Genomic DNA, 21,044 nt, shown 5'->3' on the forward strand with positions numbered 1-21,044 from the left:
TATTTTTAAAAATATTTATTTTTTGAGAGAGGGGAAGGGAAGGAGGGAGAGAGGGAGAGAAACATCAATGTGTGGTTGCCTCTCATGTGGCCCCCACCGGGGACCTGGCCCGCAACCCAGGCCTGTGCCCTGGCTGGGAATCGAACCAGCAACCCATTGGTTCGAAGTCCACGCTCAGTGCACTGAGCCACACCAGCCAGGGCAACATTCTTTTTTTTTTCTTTCTAATATTTATTTATTTTTAGAGAGGGAAGGGAGGGAGAAAGAGAGAGAGAGAGAAACATCAATGTGTGGTTGCTGGGGGTCATGGCCTGCAACCCAGGCATGTGCCCTGACTGGGAATCCAACCTGCAACACTCAGGTCAACATTCTTAAAAAAAAAAAATGTTTAGCCCTGACTGGTGTGGCTCAGTGGATTGAGCATGGGTTTGCAAACCAAAGGGTTGCTGGTTTGATTCCCAGTCAGGGCACATGCCTGGGTTGTGGGCCAGGTCTCCAGCTGGGGGCACATGAGAGGCAAGCACACATTGATGTTTCTATCCCTCAATTCCCCTTTCTCTAAAAATAAATAAATAAAATATTTAAAATAACTAAATAACAAGTTTGTTTATTTTTAGAGAGAGGGGGAGGGAGGGAGGAAGAGAGAGAAACAGCGGTAGGAGAGAAAACATCGGTCAGCTGCCCCTCCCACGAGCCCCAGCTGGGGACTGAACCCACAGCCCCGGCATGTGCCCTGACCAGGAGTCGCACCGCGCCGGAGCAGGTGACCTTTTGCTTTGAGGCACGGTGCCTGACCGCCTGAGCGCGCTGGTCAGGGCCACGTCTGTAACATGCTTGACGAGACAGAACTTTGTGGATGCAGAGCAGATGGGTGGGTGCCAGAGGAGGAGGAGAAGATGGAGGGGGAGGGAAGTGGGTGGGGCCACAGACACCGGTGATGGCAGGAATCTTCTAGGTCTGGAATGTATTGATGTCGGCATCCCCGTTGGGGAATCATACTAGTTTTTCAAGGTGCTACCACTGGATGGAACTGGGTGAAGGATACATGGGGTTTTTCTGTATTATTTCTAACAATTGCACGTGAATCTACGAGGATCTCAAAATAAAAGTTGCCGACTATAAAAAGAGAGGAATTACAAACAAAATATTAGCATACATGAGATGTTACATGCTTGTGCACAATCAAATGCCAGCTGAGCACTGTGCACAGCGTCAGGGACCCTGGGGTCCTGTTCGCCACCCCCTGCCAGGACTGCGGGGATCGCGCTGTCCCTTGCAGGTTCAACGACAACGGTTAGTACGAAGCAGGCCAGACAGACCTCTGTCTGACCGAGGCACTAGGGGAGGGCTGTGTTCCCATGCGCTCCGGGAGCTGGCCTGCTGTGGAGGTGGGGACGTGGGGGAGGGGGCGGGTGGGCCCTGGAGGAAGCCGGCAGTCCGAGTGCCGGTCCAGGTTCGGGGTGGAGGGGTGACCCCAGCCAGCACGCCCTGGCGACAGCGGGCCCTGAGATCATCCGACTGATCCTTCCTGACTCCCCGTCCACTCAACACCCTGCAATTTGGCTCCTCTCAACCTGCCAACAGGAAGAGAAAGCTCTGTTCTGCAAACACGAGTGCCTTGTTTTATTTTCAAACTAATTTCCAGCCATCCCGGATGCCCTTGTCTTTGGTGAATTGGATTTATCGGAGTCGGTTTCCAAGGGATGCCAGGGTTCGGATTCCCCGGAGGGCGGCCCCTGGGCAGGGCCCTTGCTGAGGGGGGCGGGGCTGCAGCCCTGTCTCTCCAGGCTCTTTTTAGGGCCCAGACAGTCGGCTCCTTGGGCCATCACGAGACAGCATCACCCAGGACGAGCTGTCTTATAAACAGGGGATTTGACTTGTTCTAGGTGGTCCCCAAAGGCAGACCACAACCAGCGGGCTCTGGACCAACCCAGAACCCTCCCTGATGGGCGGCCGGTATCACCGGTGGCCTGGGCCGCTGGGACACCAGCATGCACACCCAGAGAGTGTTTCTGGGCGCCCTCTCGCCACAGAGCCTGCGAGGGGCCCACCTCGCATTCTGCAGAGCTTTGCACCTCACCTCTCACAGCGCCGCTGTGCGGGCCCTTCCACTGTTACTCTGTCTCCAGCAGGAGCCGAGCCCGAGAGAAGCGACAGTGCACGTGGCAGCCCGGCCTTGTGGCTGGGCCACGGGGGGCCCTGCAGGGAAGCCCGTTTCTGCAGAGGCACCGGGTGGGCTGACCAGGTCTTCTGAGGCCTGAGGGTCCCCGGGGCCTGAGCTCAAGGGGACAGGGAGGAAGCGGAGGGCCGCCGCGGCACCCTGGAGTCCCGGTCTCTTCCCGCTCCCTTCCTCCGTCTAAGCACAGAGCAGCCACTCTGGTCCTCCCCGGAACCCCGGGTGCAAGGTCAACCTGACCCCTGGTCCTGACTCACTCTCCCCCAGCAGGGCAGCGGCCTCGTCCTGCGCCCTCGCCCGCGCAGGCAGCTCTGCCAAGCGCTGGGTGCCCACCGTCCTGAAGTTTCACTCGGGGACCCGCGGTGGTAAGGTGATCTCCGAGGCCCTCCCCGAGGTCGGCACGGGGACGGCTGGGTGAGACCCGCCCCGCCGCCGTGGCTCCGCGTTCAGCGCGCTACAATGCCCACCCCTCGGAGGAGACCGAAGACCGGGCACCACCTGTGACGACTGCAGGGAACGGCTGCTCCCTGGGGACCGCGCAGCGGGCTCCGCGCGGCGTGAGCGGCAGGGCGCTCTGGGCCGCGGGGGAGTGTTTCAGCGCTTCTCCAGGGCGCGAAGCCTCGCAGGCACCGGTGCCTGGAGCGCGGGGAGCGCCAGATCTCACAGAGGTGCCGGTGACGTGCCGCTTCCCCGCCAGGAAGGGACCCGAGATGTGTGGGGGGCAAAGCCAAGGTCCGCACCCCGCTTCGACGGCTCACGGTGGTCGACGGCTCGCCCTGGTCACGGCCGGCGAGCAAGTCAGGCTCTCTGCCCTGGGCCACGGGCACCTGGGCGAGACCCTCCCCTGCAGGCAGCCCGGACCTGTGCACCCTGGGAGTCCACGCGAGAGCCTGACTCACCCACTTGTTCAAGCACGAGTGGGTGAGAGAGTCACGCGAACCTTCATTTAATTTTGTTTTTCAGTTAAAAGTACTGTAGAGTTGGGTTCACTGGTAATCGATTGGCCTTCCCTAACCTGCAAACACACAGGCCGGCTCTGCCTTCGGTCCCCAGTACATTCAGCCCTTGGATGAGGGTTGGCTCCGGCTGCCGCTGCGGTTGGCCGGTAGGTGTGGGGCTGGGGGAGGAACCGGCGCCACAGCGACTCGGAACCCCTGGGGAGGTTGCGAGCTCTGCCCCAGTTTCTCTACGGAAACACAGGCAGGTGCTCTCCTGCTTTGGAGAATATACCGTGTTGACCTTAAAGGCATGCATGTGAGAAGACGAACGGGAGGCTCACGTTTACACGGACGGCCCTGGGGTGAGGAGGGCTGGAGGCGGGACCCGGAGGGCCGCGGCTGTGCCCAGTGCCGCGGTCCCTCCACCCTGCAGATGAGACCATCTCGCTGACCCCTTTAGAACCCCAACTTACTGCCGGAGGGAACTCCTTCAGTTCTCTGATTCTGAAAAGCCACACACTGTACAGACACTAACAAGTCACCATCACTGTTTTTCCGAGAAGCGCTACTGTCGGTGGAAAGCAAATGGAGGCGGCGTCAGGGCTCCCGAGACCTCGAGAGCCACAGCCAAGCGCGCCGAGCCGGCTGGGCTGGAAACTGCAGCTGAAGCAAGGGAAGCACAAGCCCAGTTCAACGCTATTCGCTCCAGCAACACCTGGGAACCTCCCCGTGGATGGGAGGGCGGAGGAGACCGCAAGGGGAGGTGGACGTGTGGGCACGGGGCCCACTAGGGACGCGGCTGTGGACGGCAAGCCCTGTGGCCCAGTGGATCGGAACACCCGAGGACCACGGAGAACTCGGCCACGGGCGATCCAGGGTGCATCCAGTGCAGTTACAGCTTAAGCACGCGAGCTGGGGTGGAGGCAACGACTTCAGTTTCGCTGCCCCCCCCCACAGCCCCCCCCACAGCCCACCCCGTGTCCATGGGCGGGACGTTCTCGCCTCACTCAAGGGCGCTGATGCCTGGGGGCCGGAGGAGGAGGAGGAGGAGGCCGGTGGGAAAACGACACCAGCCACCCTACCTAACCCTCCTCCCCCACCAGCTGCTCGGGAATGCCAAACAAAACACATTTTGAAGTCTCCTTTGGGAAGGAAGGAGGTGATGAATAAGGAAATACTCCGAGAACAAACGCCTCAGTGGGGCGAGGTTTTAAATGCCATTGTTGGGAGGAACGGGACCGAGGCGACCGGGTCCGCATGCACCTGAGCGGTGCGCATCAGATTTCGGCGGGCGGGCCTGGGGGACAGCCGGTCGCTGCGGGGGACCCAGCGCGCCTCGTGGAAAAGGCACCTGAGGTGAGATGAATTCAGGTGTTCTCACACGAGGCTTCCCCGTGGCGGCTCGGCGGGGTCTCATGACACGAGATCCTTACCCGGAGGCTCCCGATACGCGATACTCCAGACAAACCAGATCCTGAGCCGTCGTCGCCCGAACACAAAACCGAGGGGAACCACTAAATGCGTCTGAAACCCCAGATTCTCAGAGATAGGGAGAGCGTGGAGAGCAGAGTGGGTTCAGGGGGCTTCACACGTGACAAGCGAAAGTATCGGGTGTGTCCTCCCCTTGAAAGGACCACAAGGCCGCTGCCCACTGTTTGAATTTGAGACCCCTGGGCACACTGAGCTGCAAACCTGCCTCTCTGCGGCCTAAGGGGGAAGCACTCCACACGGGAGGGAACGGGTGGGCCGGGGTGACGGGGCGGGCCACGGGGCCAACGGGCGGACCTCTCCCCTTTCTGGGCGTGTCTGCCCGGGGCTGGGGGCTGGGGACGCAGCGGGAAGCTCTGAAGTTGTCCTGACAGCTGGAGGGGTGAGGAGGCCACTCTCCCGAGCCGGCCCGGCTCGGTAAGGGCCACGTGATGGGAACCCGAGGAAGCCCGAGACCTCCCCCTCCCTGGTCCTTCTGATCTAGCCCGGGGTCTCAGCTGCTCGCCTCGATGGCTGAGACTGAGTCTGAAGTCTATGTGAAAAGAGTAAGACGCAGGTGGTGAAGGCAAACCGCCCCCTGAAGAGCCAGGGTCATGAAAACACGCGACACACAGGGGACTGGCGGGCTCAGCGGGGCCGGGAGGGACCGGCAGTGGGAGCTTTGGGGGCACGGGGGGGGGGGGGGCGGGGGGAGGGGAGAAGGCCGCCCTCGCAACAGCATGCAGACACCAGGCGTTGCTGCTAAACAGAGGTCACCTGACTGCTCAGCTGGGGGCGGTTCAGCGGAAAGACAGACTCAGGGACCAAGTGTGCCCCCCCGCCCCCCGCCCCTGAGTGGGTAGAGGAGGCGGCAGACCAACAGGAAATTGCACCCTCAGCCCTGGCTGGTGCAGCTCAGTGGATTGAGCACCAGACTGCGAAGCAAGGGGTCGCTGGTTCAATTCCTAGTCGGGGCACATGCCTGGGCTGCAGGCCAGGTCCCTGGTGGGGAGCACTCGAGAGGCAACCACACACTGATGTTTCTCTCCCTCTCTTTCTCCTTCCCTCCCCCTTCCTCTAAAAATAAATAAAATCTTTAAAAAAGAAACTGCCCCCTTCCCCAGAACTGCAAACACACCCCTGGCACAATGAAGGTAGTTTCTCACACGCCTGCAGGAATGTCCTAAGGAAAAACTATTTTACGATGAACCACGTATGTTCTGAAATAACGTTTAGGCGAACCTCAACGTCCTGAGAGAATCTGGATGAAGCAGATTTGAAAAGTAAGGATTTCTCAGTGTTTCTCAAGCTCCTGGGCCATAGTGGGGAGTAACTGTGTGTGGGGGGGGGGGGGTAGTAGGAGTTTGAACTTGGTTTTTCAGGAAAAACCTCACAGGCCGGCTGTTACTGGAAGTCCACACAGAACAGCCTCCCTCCCCTCCTTTTGCCCACGGGGGGCGTCCAGCCTCTCCCTGCTCCCACCCCAGCTCTGCCCTGCCCACCCGCCTGCCCCAGCGCCAGCTCTGGCTGGGCACCGCACGGGAGCCCCCACTCCAGCAGCTTCGGCCAGGGCCCGGCCAGTCCGCCTCCAGACTGTGGCGATGGCGTTAAAACTCACTGCAACGTGCGCCCAGCCCGTGTCATCACCGTCACCCGATGAAATGGGCACAGAGAGGCTTCTGTTCCCTTTCTGTTCCCTGTCACCTTGGACTTGGAAGCAGGATCACATGCACACGGGATCACATGCGCACATGATACAAGAGTCCGACCCAAGACCCCGTGAGCCGGCCTGCCAAGGAGACAGCTCTCAGGGACCCTCCCCGACAGCGCCCCGGCCTTGCCGCTGACACCTACCCGAGTCCTGGATGAGACTTACCCGCACGGCTCCGGGGGAAGGAGGGGCTCGGGACTGCCGTGTGGACAGAAAGGAGGGAAATGAAACTATCCATTTCGTGTGCCCGTTGTTTGCCACAGATTAACTCGCTGATCTCACAATTCTGTAGTGAGTATCTATTTATTCGTAGAGAGAAAGAGGAAGGGAGAGAGACAGAGAGGGAGAGAAACATCCATGTGCAAGGGAAACCTCAATCGGCTGCCTCTCTCATGCCCCCAACTGGGGGCCTGGCCCGCAACCCAGGCACGTGCTCTCACTGGGAATAGAACTGGCGACCTTTCGGTTTGCAGGCCGGCACTCAACCCACTGAGCCACACCAGCCAGGGCTGAGTTCATTGTTATGGACGGAGAAACAAAGCCAGTCATGTGGAAGAAAATGTAAAGGTGGCTGGGGTCTCACTCAAAGGGACTTTGAATGCTGCCTTTAACTTGAGTAGGTGACGACGGGCACAGGAGTGAGCTTCGAAGGGGCCGTGTGACGTGTAATCTAACGGGGCACTTGGCGGCATCTCGTAAAGACGAGATGCTTGAGCCCCCCGACTCGGCAGTTCAGGGTCCGTGCGTGAACCTCAGAGAAGTGCTCGCTCACATGTGGGCACTGCACCAGGAAGGGGGGACGGGGAGGCTCTTTGCTGCTTGGTGACCAGCAGGAGCAATGTGCCGTCTCTCAGAAGGGACCGGACAAAGCACGTGGTTTCGTCTTACAGTGGACATTACTGCTACTGTTACTATTACTACTGTTATTCGGCATTTAATGGGCAAACTCGGGCAGCGTGCACTGGTGTGAATAAGTCTCCAACATGTAATGTGGAATGAAAGAAACGCAAGTTGGTAAATGAATCCTACAGTACCATGCGGCTTACGTAAAACTGGATACCACGAGACAGAGTGTATATTGTTTATGAAAACACAGGTATAGATTGAGCTTGGGCCTGCAAACCAAAGGGTCGCTGGTTCGATTCCCAGTCAGGGCACACAACTGGGTCATGGGCCAGGCCCCTAGTGGGGGGCATGTGAGGGGCAACGACACATCGATGTTTCTCTCCTCTCTTTCTCCTTCCCTCCCCCTCTCTCTAAAAATAAATAAATAAATAAAATCTTTTTTAAAAAAGCCCCAAACATACAGGTCTTACAAAGCACAGAACTCTTCGTGGAATTCGCACCACCTTCAGGACAGTGGTCACTTCTGGGGAGGGAGGGGTGGCAGGCAGATGAGGGAACAGACCCCCCACTGTTCTGTTATTTTTTTCTGTGCTTTTTGGAATGTTTAAGACGTCCCCCAGCTTAGAAAGGACGTGATCACGTCCCGAGTGACCCAAGCTCTGCTTCAGGAAGGTGGTCTGGGGGCCACGTGCAGGGCAGGCTGGGAGGGAAGAGACGGGGGCGGGGCAGCCCGCAGAGAGGTCAGGCAAGGCCACTCCAGGACGTGCTGTGGAAAAGGAAGTGAAGGGGCAGGTGGACGTGACCTTCAGCATGGTGGGCCGCAGGGCCCGGGAGACGACAGTATGGGGGAGAGGGGACCATCACAGATCCCCGGGCAGCCCACGGACGGGAGCCCGGGGCCGTCGGGCAGCCGGTCGACTGACCTCGGTTTTGGTTCGCGCCGCCCTGGGGTTGACGCCATGTACTGGATGCACACCACGGGTGTCCGACTCCCAGCTGAGCGCCGCGCCGGGTCTCAGACGTTGGGGGCTGGCCCGTTCACGGAGAAACCGAGGCTTGTGTGTGGCAGAGTCAGGACCCCAATCAGGGCCCCTGATTCCAATGCCACCTCAGCCTAGAAATTCTTGGGGTCCACAGGCCGCCTGGCCCCAGTGCCTCAGAGCTCAGTTCAAGTGCAGGAGTGACGAGGGCCATCAGTGCCCTCCTGAGTTCACGGGAGGCGACCTCGGAGGGTGACCCCGCACGGGAAGAGACGGAGAGCAAGGGGGTGGGGGTTGGGGGGGGCAAACGTGTGGCTGGACACGCACATGTTTTCTTTCCTCGAGCTCCTCTGAGACACCGATGGTTCGCAGCTGAAACCTGTACCACGGGCTTGACAACAAACACAGACACGGTGCAAACGGCCACGGGCGCACGAAAGGGGAAGGGAAACAGAGGTGCACCGGGGCGGGGTCTCCTGTCCCACCAGACCCCGGCCAGCACTTGCCCACAGTGGGCTGTGACAGATGCCAGGCGTGTACGAGATGCCCAGATCCGACTCAAAAACAGAAGGGCAAATACAGCTAAAAAGCTGAGTAGTTAGAGTGGCGTGTTAAAACTTTGTTTAGCACAAGAGAAGGCAGGAGGGATGGAGCAGCACACAGATGAGATCAACAGGAAACAGAGGGCAAACAGTGGAATCAAACCCAACCATTAGGTTAGTGTGACAACCCAATGGTTGTCACACTAACTGTTAACGAACAGGAAACAATTCTGAAACAGAACGAAGTTGGCGGACTCATTTTCAAACCTACTGTAAAGCTGCAGTAATGAAGGTCACGGAGTTCCGGGATACAGATACACATACAGGCCGTGTGGACGGACACGGGGTCCAGAAACCAACGCTCACACTTCCGGCCGATTAACCTTCCCCCCGGGTACCACTGCACGTACAGCCTGACGACGTTTAGTCCAGTGGATCGAAGCTCAGCCTCCTCGCCGAACGGTACCCGGGCAGCTGGGTGTGACGCGCACACAGGTTAGCGTAGGTGTCCGTCTCGCCCACACACGGAAACTGACTGAGAACCATCCTCGATCTCAACTAAGAGCCAAAGCCACAAAACTCGCGCCGGGAAACACAGGAGCAAATCTCGGCAGCGCTGACTCAGGCCCGTGGTTTTCAGCCGGGTGTGGTTTCGCCTCGCCGGGGACATTCGGCAATGTCTGGAGACATTTTCGGTGGTCCCAGCTTTGGAGCGGGGTGCAGGACACGGGCGTCTAAAGGGCAGAGGCCAGGGGTGCTGTGTAACCGTCCTACAATGCACGGGACAGCCCCCGCCTCATCTGGCCCAGAATGGCCCTAGTGCCAAAGCTGATCAACTCTGGGTTGGGCCAGGGGTTCTTAGATACAGCAACAGAAGCACAGATTGTAACAGGAAAAAAAAAAAGAAAAGATAAATTAGACTTCACCAAGATAAAAAACTTCTATGTTTCAAAATGCACCACTCAGAAAGTGAAAAGACAAGCCACACATCGGAAAATATTTGCAAATCGTGTATCAGGAAAAGGACTTGCACACAGAGCATATAAAGAACCCACGTGACTCACTAAGAAGACAACCACCCAGTTTAAGAAACGGACAAGAGACGTGAGTAGGTGGCTCACCGAAGGGGACGGATGGACAAACGGCCAGTGTTGGCACCGGGTCGCGTCCGCCGGAAGGGTGTGTTGAAGTCCTAACTCCAACACCTCAGAACTCGACCTCAGCAGAAAACAGGGTCATGAGTTGAGATGAGGTCATGCTGAAGCAGGGCGAAACCTTCATCTGGCCCATGACTGGCGTCCTCACAACAAGATGGTGTGAAGACACGGGAGGCAGAAACGCCACGTGCGAGAGAGACAGAGCCGGGGCTATGCAGCTGCAAGGGGGGGGCCTGCGACCCCAGGAGCCGAGGGAAAGGCAGGAGGCGGGCTCTCCCCGAGAACACGGACAGCCTGACGACCACCTCGATTTCGGGCTTCTGGCTCCCAGAACCGTGAGACGGTAAGTTCCCGTCGCTGTAAGCCTCCCGGTTTGCAGCACTTCGCTGCATTAGCTCCAGGAAGCTAATTCAACCGGTGAGCACACGCAAACCGGCTCAACGTCCTGAGTTATGGGGAACTCGACGTCCAAAACACGGCATGATAATCTTCTCCTCACAGCCACCAGGATGGCTACGGTTCCAATGACAGACAATAAACTCCGGTGAGAATGCGGAGAAATCGGAACCTTCATAACTGCTGGTGGGAATGTAAACGTAAGTACAGCCACTTTGGAAAAGAATCTGTTTCTTTAGAAGTTAAATGTAAACTCGCCGTACCCCCCGGAATTCCACCCCTGGGCAGTTAACCCGCGGGGAACGGAGGCGGACGGCCACACGAAGACCTGGGCACAGGCGTGCGGAGACGCGTTACTCGCGGCAGCTAAAGGAGGGTGGACACAGAGCCAACGCCTTCCGACCAGCGAGGGGATGGACGGAGAGTGGCAGATGCCTGTGACAGAACTATTCACGGTAGAAAGAAATGAACCGCTGTACACGCCACAGGACCGTTCAACCTCGACAGCATCACACGCAGGGAGAGCTACCAGACGCCGAAGACGACGTTCTACACGGAACGGCCAGAAGAGGCTCGTCTACACCGAGAACAGCTTGCGCGCAGCTCGGGCGCGGTGGGGAGGGGAGGGCGGGCGGGGCCGACTGCGCAGGCGCGCGAGGGGCCGCTCCGCAGCGCTGGAAACGCTCGCAGGTGAAGTTGCGGCGTTGTCGGTGCGGCTCCGCCAGTGCAGCGACACGCGCTGAAACGCACACTTCGGACAGATGGACTTGATGGTGTGTACAGTATACCTCAGTAAAACTCCTGAAAAACGTAACTGCCCTAAAGAAGCGCTGCAGCCGAAGGCAGAGACTGTCAGAGGGATAAACGAGCAGCCTCCGGCTGTATCCTGTCCTCAGAGAAGCGCTGTCATTCCAGGGGCACAGGCTCTTGAAAGAAACGAAAATGCACCGTGCGGCGGGGACAGCCGGCACGCAGCGTGCACCGGGAATGTCCCCGGAGACCACGGGGCTACTTTGTAACAAGGGAGGGGCCAACCTTGGGGGACGATGCAGCAACGGCAAACCCACATGCTTCAAGCAAACAACTCCACACTGATAGGACTGAAAGCAAAGGCGGGCAAAGCCACCACACAGTCGGAGAGTTCTCCGCACTCCTCTTTCGGGAGCTGGTGGCACCAGCAGACGGGAGAGTCAGCCAGGACCTGGAGCAGAACCTGGTGCAGAACCTGGCCCACGACGGGGGCTGAACAAGCATTTGCTGCACAGATGAGTTCTCGCTGAGTCCGTTTTCGTGAGAGCCCCAGAGCCCACCGCGACCTGCGTGCGGCGGGAGGGAACACGGCGCTTCTGCACCCGGGCTCCCTGCTCGGGTTTCGTACCGACTACTTCACGCACTCCTGCCAGCTCTCCTGTCTGGGTGCTAGAAAAACACAGAGTTTCTGATATCAGGGGCTGAGGGTAGCCGTGGGTGAGACTGGTGCAGGGTGAGATTCAGGCTGAAATGGGCCGTTGGGTTTTCCCGCTCGGTGAAGCTTTGGTGGAAACACAGTCGATTTAGATTGCTAGAACTCTCACTTCAATTGTAAACTTCTCCTTAGGGGTTTTTTTGTATGTGTGTGTGTGTGTGTGAGAAACCACAAATGTTATTTGTTGCGTATGGAAAGTCTGTCCTAAAAGGGTTTGTTCCGAGCCAAGTCTCGCCTCGGTCGGGGGATGAGCAGCCACAGACACCCCCCCCCCCCCACACGCCCCTCTGCAAAGCGGACCAGCCTCCCACGCCGGGGTGGAGTTGTTTCCTTGCCTCTTTCATCTGGGCTGGCGGGGCCCTTGACCAGTAGGACGTGACAGAAGCGAGGCCCCGAGCGTCCCAGGGCCTCCGCCCTCTGGGCGAGGGTGGTGCTAGAAAGATGCCCTGCAAACCCACTGGAGGGGAGAGGCCCAGCTGCCAGACCCAGAGGGGGGGCCCCCCAGGACCTTCCCGCTCTGCTGACCCCCAGCCCGAGGCAGCCAGGGGAGCGGGGTGGAGCGAAACCAGCTGAGGGAGCTGCTCGGCCGACCTGCGGACTCAGGAGGAAAAGGCTGCTGCTTTTTGCAGCCGTCAGGATTTGGGGGGGTTTGTATCGGTTAGCGAAGGCTAGTGGTGCACTCACAAACACGAAGCCGCTGAGCGACTCAGAGCACCTCAGCCTGAGTGATCCCCTGACACGGACCCGAAACCAGGGCGAGGACTTGCGGGGCCTCTAACGGCCCGAGTGGCGGCGACACCGCTGCGTGCGCTCCGTGAAAAGTCTCTGGGGCTGGGCTGGGTGGCTCTGCCTGCTCCCCCCGCCAGCTCTCGGGGGGCTGCTCTGCGGAGAGAAGCGGTCAGGGCTCCGCCCTGCGGTCTGCTGTGCGCCTCTGCCCCGCGAATCCCGTCAACAGCCAGTGTGTGCCACGGCCACGCCAGGCAATGGGGACAGGACACAGCGGGCACTGTCCCTGCCCTGGTGGCACTTCCAGGTCACTGGTGGAGAATAAAAGGCAGTGTGAATAAATGGCAGCTAAAAAGAAAAAGATGAATCCGTCACACAAGACGCTGTCAAAATCAGTGCCGAGAAAGAGCACGTGGTCGGCCGCTGAGTTCCAGAACCCAGCCTCCGGAGAGCGCCCGCCACGGAGCAGCGTTCACTTCCTTCCGCTCTGCCCCCGGGGTCCTCCCATCGCAGGTGCGCTCACCCCGACCCGAGACTCAGCAGTCCGACCCGAGTCTGTGCGGCTGCTCTTCGTGGCGCCCCACAGCCGAGGCTCCATGCACCGTGGCTCCCACCTGCCGACACGTGCCCATTTTGTAGTTTCTGTCCTTCTGCAAAAATGGGCATCACTCATGTTGTTCACTGTGAACCGAGAATGGCTGCTACTTCTATGCTTTCTAGAGTGCTCACCAGCACTTTGCACATCACGTGTGGCACACGGAATTCAGGCACAGGCAAAGACACGTCCCAAGTGACGCAGATCCTGGGTCCCCACCACCAAGTCACGGCGATGCAGGCGAGGGTCGCACTTACTACCTGGGACTCCGGGGTCTGAGACTCTGTCTGAGGTTGGAAGGGATTGGGGGGGGGTCACGTGCTATTTTTTCCCCCGAGTCACATTTCCAGACCCAAGACACTAAGTGTTTGGTCTTTGAACGGCAAGCGAATGATCTGGGTGGGTAAGCAGAAACAAGCTTATCACAAAAAATTGTAAAGTGCAATAAGGGAGAATGCACTTAAGTGTAAGGATGTATCAAACAGGCCAAAATTAGAAATATACATGTCTAACTACAAAAAAGTACTATTATTCCAAAAATCGGTGTTAATAGGAAAAAGCCATGCACTGTTTTGGTGTTTGTAAAAAAATTAGATAAGAAAAAGTTTATGTAGAGCACTGGTCAACCCTTTCTGCCCGTTTCCATGGAGACAGATGGTGGGCAAATAAGGTGTGTAAATGCCCCAGAATCGCCAGGTGTCTCGGAGCCGCCACCTTGTTTTGAGCCGTCGTCTGTCCCCATGGAAACTGCTGTGGAAAGGGGGGCTGTGCCATGAGTCAGCCTGTCGGGGGGCTCCTCCCCGCCAAGGTCTGAGCGCACGGGAGCCGTGTTCCAGAAATACACGAGTTTAGAACCAGGAGAAAGCAGAAGTTTTAATTGGGAACACTGTTTTTTTCCGGACGTGGTTGAATAATGGAAAGGCCCGGCAAGCAGTGCCGACACCGGGCAGACGGTGCTCTGCCAATTAGGTAATGGAATTAAAAGCGTGCCCGCACCGCGCCAGGCAAGCTGACCCCAGCGGGGCCCAGCGGAGTGGCTCATGGGGAGCAGCACGAGGCTGGGTCTCCGGACGCACACCTGAAGCAGCTTCAGGTGGGCCGGCCGCCTCCCAGCGTAGGCGCAAAGGTGGCTGAGGAGAAAGGGGGCCCTGGCGGAGCACTCGACCTTGACCTTGACCTCGGCAGGGGGGCACTGGTGAGAAACAGGCTGGCTCTAGGTCCCTGTCATCATCTGTTCCAGCCAGATAACAGCGTGTGCCTCCCACGTAAAACCAGCCTCCCCCTGCCCACGTCACGCCCCCCACCCCAGGGCAGCACCGCCCTGCCAGCTCTCCGGGGTCCGAGGTTCCAGCCGCAGTGCCCAAGGACACGCCCCGTCGGTCCCTCGTTCCTGCTGGTCCTCCCCCCTTCCCCACCCGGGAGCCCCTGCAGACCGTCTCCCTGCCATCGGCCAGGGCTGACCCCGCTGCCCGCGGAGCCCGCGGGAGAAGCGGGGCGGACACACAGGCTGGCACATCGGCCTGGCCTTGACTCTCAGGAGGGAGTTTCCGAACCTCTCTCAACCGGTTTCTCAGCCACAAAGCAGGGCACACGATAGCACCCACTTGGCAGACGGGGTCTGAGGAATCCATGGAAGGAAGCTGGGAAGCTCCTGGCCCCGTCCTGCACCCCGGAAGCACTGCTGAGAGTTTCTGAGCTTTCTGGGCCTTCAGCTACGTGAACACTGGCCCCAGCTTACCCTCCCTGAGCTGCGGCCCTGCTCACACCCCCACCCCCGCCCCCGGCCCACAGATGCTCAGTGTGTCTCCACTTTCAGCAGTCTGGCTCCAGACCACCTTGCCTGCTCATCTTCCCCCCACCCCCCGCACTGCGTGCCCCACGCTGAGGCCAAAGTGAGCTGCCCTTGGCTGGTGCCGGCCCCCAGCGCCCCCCCCCCCCCCCCCCCCCGCCCAACTCAGCAGGGGTGCCCACCTCCTCTGCCCCACAGCTGGGCCCGAACAACTCAGACGCTCTCTTACTGGCTGAGTTTTTAAATCAAAGCTCCTTCGGAGAGGCTTCGGCCTTGAACGGCTGGGGTGAGTACGGAGTGGCTCGGTGTGAATCTCCGGATACGGGGATGGCAGGGATTGTCCCCGACCGGGATCCGGCAGCAGCGACGGTGGGTGGGGTGGAGGACGAAGGGAAAACCGCAGGGAAGGTCTGAGACCCCAGAGGTCCCCGAGCCTCGTCCTGCTCACAGAGTCCGTTTCTGGGAGGAGGGGCGTGAGGCCAGAGAGTTCGGCGGGCCGGGCTCTGGGAGCCTCGTGGGTCAGCCTTGTCATTCATCTCCTCCGTTCTGACACCGACGCCTGGGGCCTTCCTGACCCTGGAGGGACCGCCCCTCCCGGGCCGGCGGGTTCCTAGGGACAGTCAACAACTCACTCGGGAGCACACGTGTCAGACACCAACCGACCCATCTGGGGCCCACGCCCCAGCCACCGACCGTGGGCTCCGGGCCATTGCCCACCTGCCCTGACCACCGAGGACAGGCGCTAGCCAGCCAGGGGCAGCCGTCCGCCCGGGGCCCATGGAGCTCGCTCACACCAGCCGACCCCGAGCCCGTCCCCCAGCCTCGCCCCGTCTGCTGCCACGGAAGCCACGACAAAGGCTGCTGGCCGTGCCGCCCTTCTCCCCCTCTGCCTCTCGCTGACCCTGGTGCGACCCTGCACAGCCCCCAGGATGTGGCAAGCCCCGTCTCTTGAGAACCGTAACAAAGTGTCTCTTCAAAGGCAGCTGTCTTTTGATCTGCTTGCCTCAGGGAACCTCACGTTTCCTATGAACAGACTACACTGTAGAGCACCTGAGGCTGCATCCCTACCTGAGGCTCCTCTCCGGCGCCCACGCTCTCCCAGAGCCCGAGCACAATGGGGCGCCCGGTGGGGGGACCCTGGGAGTCGAGGTAGTTCCCCACACCAGGCGCGGGGCCCGAGGGACAACGGTGCCAGTGCATTGACGACCGCAACGGTGTCATCGCTGTGACCAGGTTACGGGGGCTGACAGGCACCCAGGGCCTGTGGTGCTCTGTGCCCAGCGCTGCGGTGCCGCTTCTCCTCGGCAAAGCCAGGCGCAGCTCTGCTGCCCGGGGCTGCGCTTTCCGTGCACACGTGCCCACCCAGGGCCTTGTACGGCCAGTGCCTCTAAGGAGAGCACCGCATGGAGTTTGACCTTGAGAATCAGCGACACGGAGCTTTCGTAAAGGAACAAGTGGTGCTTTAGGAAACATGACTGAGAGGAAAGAAAGCCTGGTCTTCCTGTGTCACAGTCAACCACGTGAGAAGGTCACCGGGTCCGAGTTTACCGCAGACACCTGGTGGGCGGGGCACTCGGCGGCAGACCCAGCCACCAGCCAGCCTCCGGCCTGCACCTGGCCGGCTTCCTTTCTCAGAAGATGCTCACACCACCAAACCACGCTCACGACAACACACCGCTATGGTGCACATCGCACAACACAACACGTTTACGTGTTTATCACAACTGCACTTCAGGGTCCGAGAGTCCGAACCACGCTCACGACAACACACCACTATGGTGCACATCGCACAACACAACACGTTTACGTGTTCATTACAACTGCACAGCATAGAACCATACGTGGTTATTTCCGTGCAACAAGCGGTGTCTCTCTCACTGCCTCCTCCGTGGAGCGACGTTTCCCAGAGGCCCCAGGACAAGCGGCGCTACGGCTCCGGCGGCTCACCTCAGGTGTGCCCTGGTGTCCCCGTGTCCTCTGAGCATCGCTCGCCTCTCCTGGCTGTTTTCTGTCATTCCACTGTGCCGTTCCTCGCAATCCTTAGTTGTATCCGCTGTCATCTGCATGCTTCCTCATCACCCAGCGGTCAGCGCTTCGAAGTCCCGAAGTTTTCCTCCTTCCTCTGCAGAAGCAGGCGCGAAGCACCCTCCTTGCTGTGTGTGACGCCATCAGAAAAGTTCTGACGAGACTCACGGAGAACTGACCTCGGGGTCCGAGCACATCCCGTCCAGTGCGGCGAAGAAACGGAGTGCTTAATGCCATTTATTTTTGTGTTTGATGCGCAACTTATTATTCATATTAAAATAATATTTTTATATTGTTCTTGTAATTTATTTTTACATGTGACACGTTCTCAAAGTGTTTTTATAATCAAAAACAAACTTTTTCTGGGCCTTGAAAATTTCTCCAAAACTGTGACTATTTAAACATTTAAGGCTCATTCGTTCCAAAATAAAATATAAAAGAAAAGAATCTGTTCATGATCATCTCTGTCTGACTTTTAAAGGGTGGGTCACGGGTTTCAAAAAGGGGCGATCGGAGGGTCTGCCTTCCTCGCCTCGGCCAGCCTGCGCCGCGGACGTGAAAAGATGCCTGAGAAAATGGACCTGACTCATCAGAGAGCTCTCTGACTCATGCAAGGGAGGGGCCGTGCCAAGGGCGAAACCGCAAATAAAACCCAGAAATACGATGGACACCGTCCCTCCCTCCGTCTCACAGATGTCAGTAACTGACTTTACGGTGTCGTATGTAACAGAGCACAGGTGAAGGGCGTTATGAGCCGGTTAAAACGAGGTATCCTTTGAGGCCCACGAGGTTATTTTAAAACCATCGACACGCTTAGATTTCCTTTGCCTCCCTTCTTCACCATTCTCTAGAATCACGCTGTCCCGAGGCCCTGGGATGTTCGCTGACCTCGGAGACCAGCCGGTGAGTGTGCACGGCGGATTTCACCCGGCATTTAATCCTGTGTTGCTGAGAGGGGAGGACATCTGCCTTACAATCCATCTCCGGAGTGGCACGGGAAGGCCTTTCATCCCCAGCAGAAACCCACTCTCGAGCCGACCCGCGGAGACCCGAGCGCTCTGGAGCGAGAACACGGGGCCAGGGCCCCTTGGGGGGAGGCGTCACCCACGGCTCATGCAAACACAGATCGCACTAAACCCTCCACTTCTTCACTGTGTCGGACGGGATGTGCTCGAGCCCCGCCGAGGCTGCCGCTGTGTTAGCCCGTTCTCCTGCGCGACCTTTCCGAGCGTCTGCGATGACGGTTATGATGTTTCTCTGGAGGTTTAAATGGGCCCGGAGCTCGTGGGCCAGGAGGGCGCAGGACGCGGTGCAGAAAGGGACGCAAGCCCTGCCCCGGCGCCAGCCGCGCTCTCCCCTCCTGCCTGGGGCGGTCAGGCCCCCGCTCTCTGCTGGGTCCTTCCCACCGGCACTTTTTTAGAGCTAGAATTTTTTTTCAATCTTCACCTGAGGAAATTTGTATTGATTTTAGAGAGAGAGAGGAACAGATACGTTGATATGAGAGGAACATTGAGGGGTTGCCTCCCGTATGTGCCCTGACTGGGTATCGAACCTTTAACCTACCTATGTGCCCTAACCAAGGAATGAACCCCCAGCCGGGGACTGAACCCCTGACCTTTCGGTGCAGGGACGATGCTTCGACCCGCTGGGCCACTGGCCAGGGCACAGCTCCTTCCCACCAGCATTTTAGCATGCTTAGGTCTCTCTCAAATTAAAACAAAACAAAACGCTCGGTCCCGCTACCACCCAGCTCCTCTCATGCTCGTGGCTCGCCTGATGTGTGCAAAGACCAAGAGTGTGCACACACTCACAGCTCCATTCTCTCCCTCCCCACGTGCTCGGCCTTTGCCCCATCTGTCTGACAGGGGCATCTGACCTCCAGCCCGCAGCTGTGCGCCACCCAGGGTGGCTGGGATCGCGGCCCACCACAAAACCGTAAGTTTACTTCAAACACGATGAGACTTCTCTGTGACTGTGTGTCGCGATGGATTTAACGTGTGGACTGAAACAACTCTTCTCCTTCCAGTGTGGCACAGAGACGCCAAAAGTCTGGACACCCCTGGACAACAGTGCCCAGGACCTGGCCTCCGTCCACTAGCCCCTGTGCCCTGGTCACGTCTCACTGCCCACCGCACCCACGCCCAGAGGGCCGGCCTCGCCTCACCGCGCACCCACACCTCGCCCTCCCCGCCGCCCCACGGACGCACGTCCAGTGTCAACAGCGAGGGAGTGGCGCCCACGCCTTTCCGCTCCACGGCTTTACGAGCACACACGTATCTCATAATCCATAAGGACGTGTGTGTGTGTTTGCCTTTCCTGAAGTGGAATGGTACTGGGCGCAGTACTTTGCACCTGCCTTTTTCCACCTGACGTTATATCCTGGACGGCCTACAAGGCAGAGGAAGAGGTTTCTGGCTCCAGCTTTAAATTTTTAAATTCTGGCACATGCATGCATGTGTGCATACTCGGTCATAACGAGGTGTTAACGTTCAGAATGAGTCGTTCCATTTCTAGAAATTAGAGGGAAAACATCAGCTCTCGCACCTGGCGGGGCTCTGGAGGGGGTCCTCGGAGCTGGACGGGCGGCCGAGGCTGTGGGCGTGTGGGCTCCGGCTCCCGTGAGGTGCGGCGGGCAGGACGCCCCGGCCTCCGGCCCCTCCCAGCACAGCCGCTGCCTCCCGTGAGGGCCGAAGCGCCCACCGCAAACAGCGGCTCCACTATCTGTGTATTGGTTCTAAATATTGACTTAAAACAGTATTTTATGTTGCTGAGCAGGACGACGGGTGACTCTGAGGCTCTGAAAACCACTGTGTAGCCGCCGTCACCTTTGAAGGCGCCGCCTTGGGAGGTGACAGCCACCTTCCAACGACAGGGCTACCTGCTGCTGAAACGACTTTCGGAAATTTTCCTTTCGTCCAAGCACCTTTCATTTTCTTTCCTTCTCTCTGATTTCAGAAGCAGCGCCTGCCCTTGGTGGAAGCTGCATCCAGTAGACCGGTGGCCCCGGCCAGTGCTCTGCGGCGAAGGGTCAGGGTGGGTGAGGGGGGACAGCCCAGGATCTGCGGGCCGGGGCTCATCGCAGAGAGTCCCGTTAGGGCCCCAGACGACGGGTCCTTTCCTTAGAGTTTCCCAAGTAAACCCCTCCCAGGAGCCTTCTGAACACTCGAGCCACCACGACAAGTACCCTCAAACCCAACCCTCTTGAAATAAAAATCTGTAGAGTTGCAAAATGTCCAGAAAGTGAAAAGATCTCCATATTCCTTCATTTATACAGCATAATTGCTTCTATAGGGAAATTTCCAAAAGCTGAACTTCTACCATTAACCAGAAAGCTGAACCAAATGAATTTCCCCATTGCAACACAAAAATAAAAGTGTTAATAGCAACAACACGAACCCCAAAGCGGGTAACACAGGAAGGGGAAAAAATAGATCTTAAGACCAACTTTTTGACACAATGACCAAAAGCTACTGAAATTAAATAAATATTGACTCAAAATACAACGTAAAACGGTGCTGAAGGGCCGGGCACAGAGCTGGGGTCTCACCCCAGTCCCGGGGAGGCTGACGGGGTCAGCGCTGGCTTCGCTTCACGGGCTGGCCAAGCATGGCTCTCGGGCTGAGAGGACAGTCAGTCAGATGCTGGGAAAATTCCTTGGCAAGGTGGAACAGGGACAGTGAGACAGATGGCTGAGCACAACAGCCAAGCGACCCGACAGCCAGGTGCAGCCAGTCACCAGGCCCCAGCGCCTAGCACAGGGGGCGAAACTAGGAAAGCAAGGACCTCCCCGCAGGGCAATCTCTTCCCCTTCAGAGATAACATCTAGGCCTCAGCTGGGTGTTAGCTCCAGGCCCAGAAAGGCAGCAAAACCAGGTGGGTGCCGGAACCAACCGCAGTGACTGAAGATCCCGGCCACTGACCAATCAGTGGAGACCATGGCCCTGGAGGGCCAGACCTGGAGAACTGAGGAACAGTCTGTGAAACCCTCCCCTGAGACCTCCCCTGAGCTTCCCGCCTGCAAGAGGGAGATAAAGGCCTCAAGACGTGGATGGATCTGGAGAGCATTATGCTAAGGCAGGAGGTGAGAGACAAGTACCATATGATCTCACCTTCAACTAGAACATAATCAGCAAACAAACAAACAAAATATAACCAGAAACACTGAAATTAAGAACAATCTAACAACAGAAAGAGGGGAGGGGGAGGGTGGAAGCAAGGGAGGGAGGGGGTT

General features: G+C 58.3%; 1 protein-coding gene across 1 annotated transcript in view; it reads right to left on the reverse strand.

Annotated features, from left to right (window-relative positions):
* Positions 1-21,044, reverse strand: part of ARMC9 (armadillo repeat containing 9) — a 106,066-nt gene that overhangs the window by 26,260 nt on the left and 58,762 nt on the right. The window lies entirely within an intron of this gene.

This window comes from Phyllostomus discolor, chromosome 4, assembly GCF_004126475.2.
Source record: "Phyllostomus discolor isolate MPI-MPIP mPhyDis1 chromosome 4, mPhyDis1.pri.v3, whole genome shotgun sequence".
Taxonomy (NCBI): Eukaryota; Metazoa; Chordata; class Mammalia; order Chiroptera; family Phyllostomidae; genus Phyllostomus; species Phyllostomus discolor.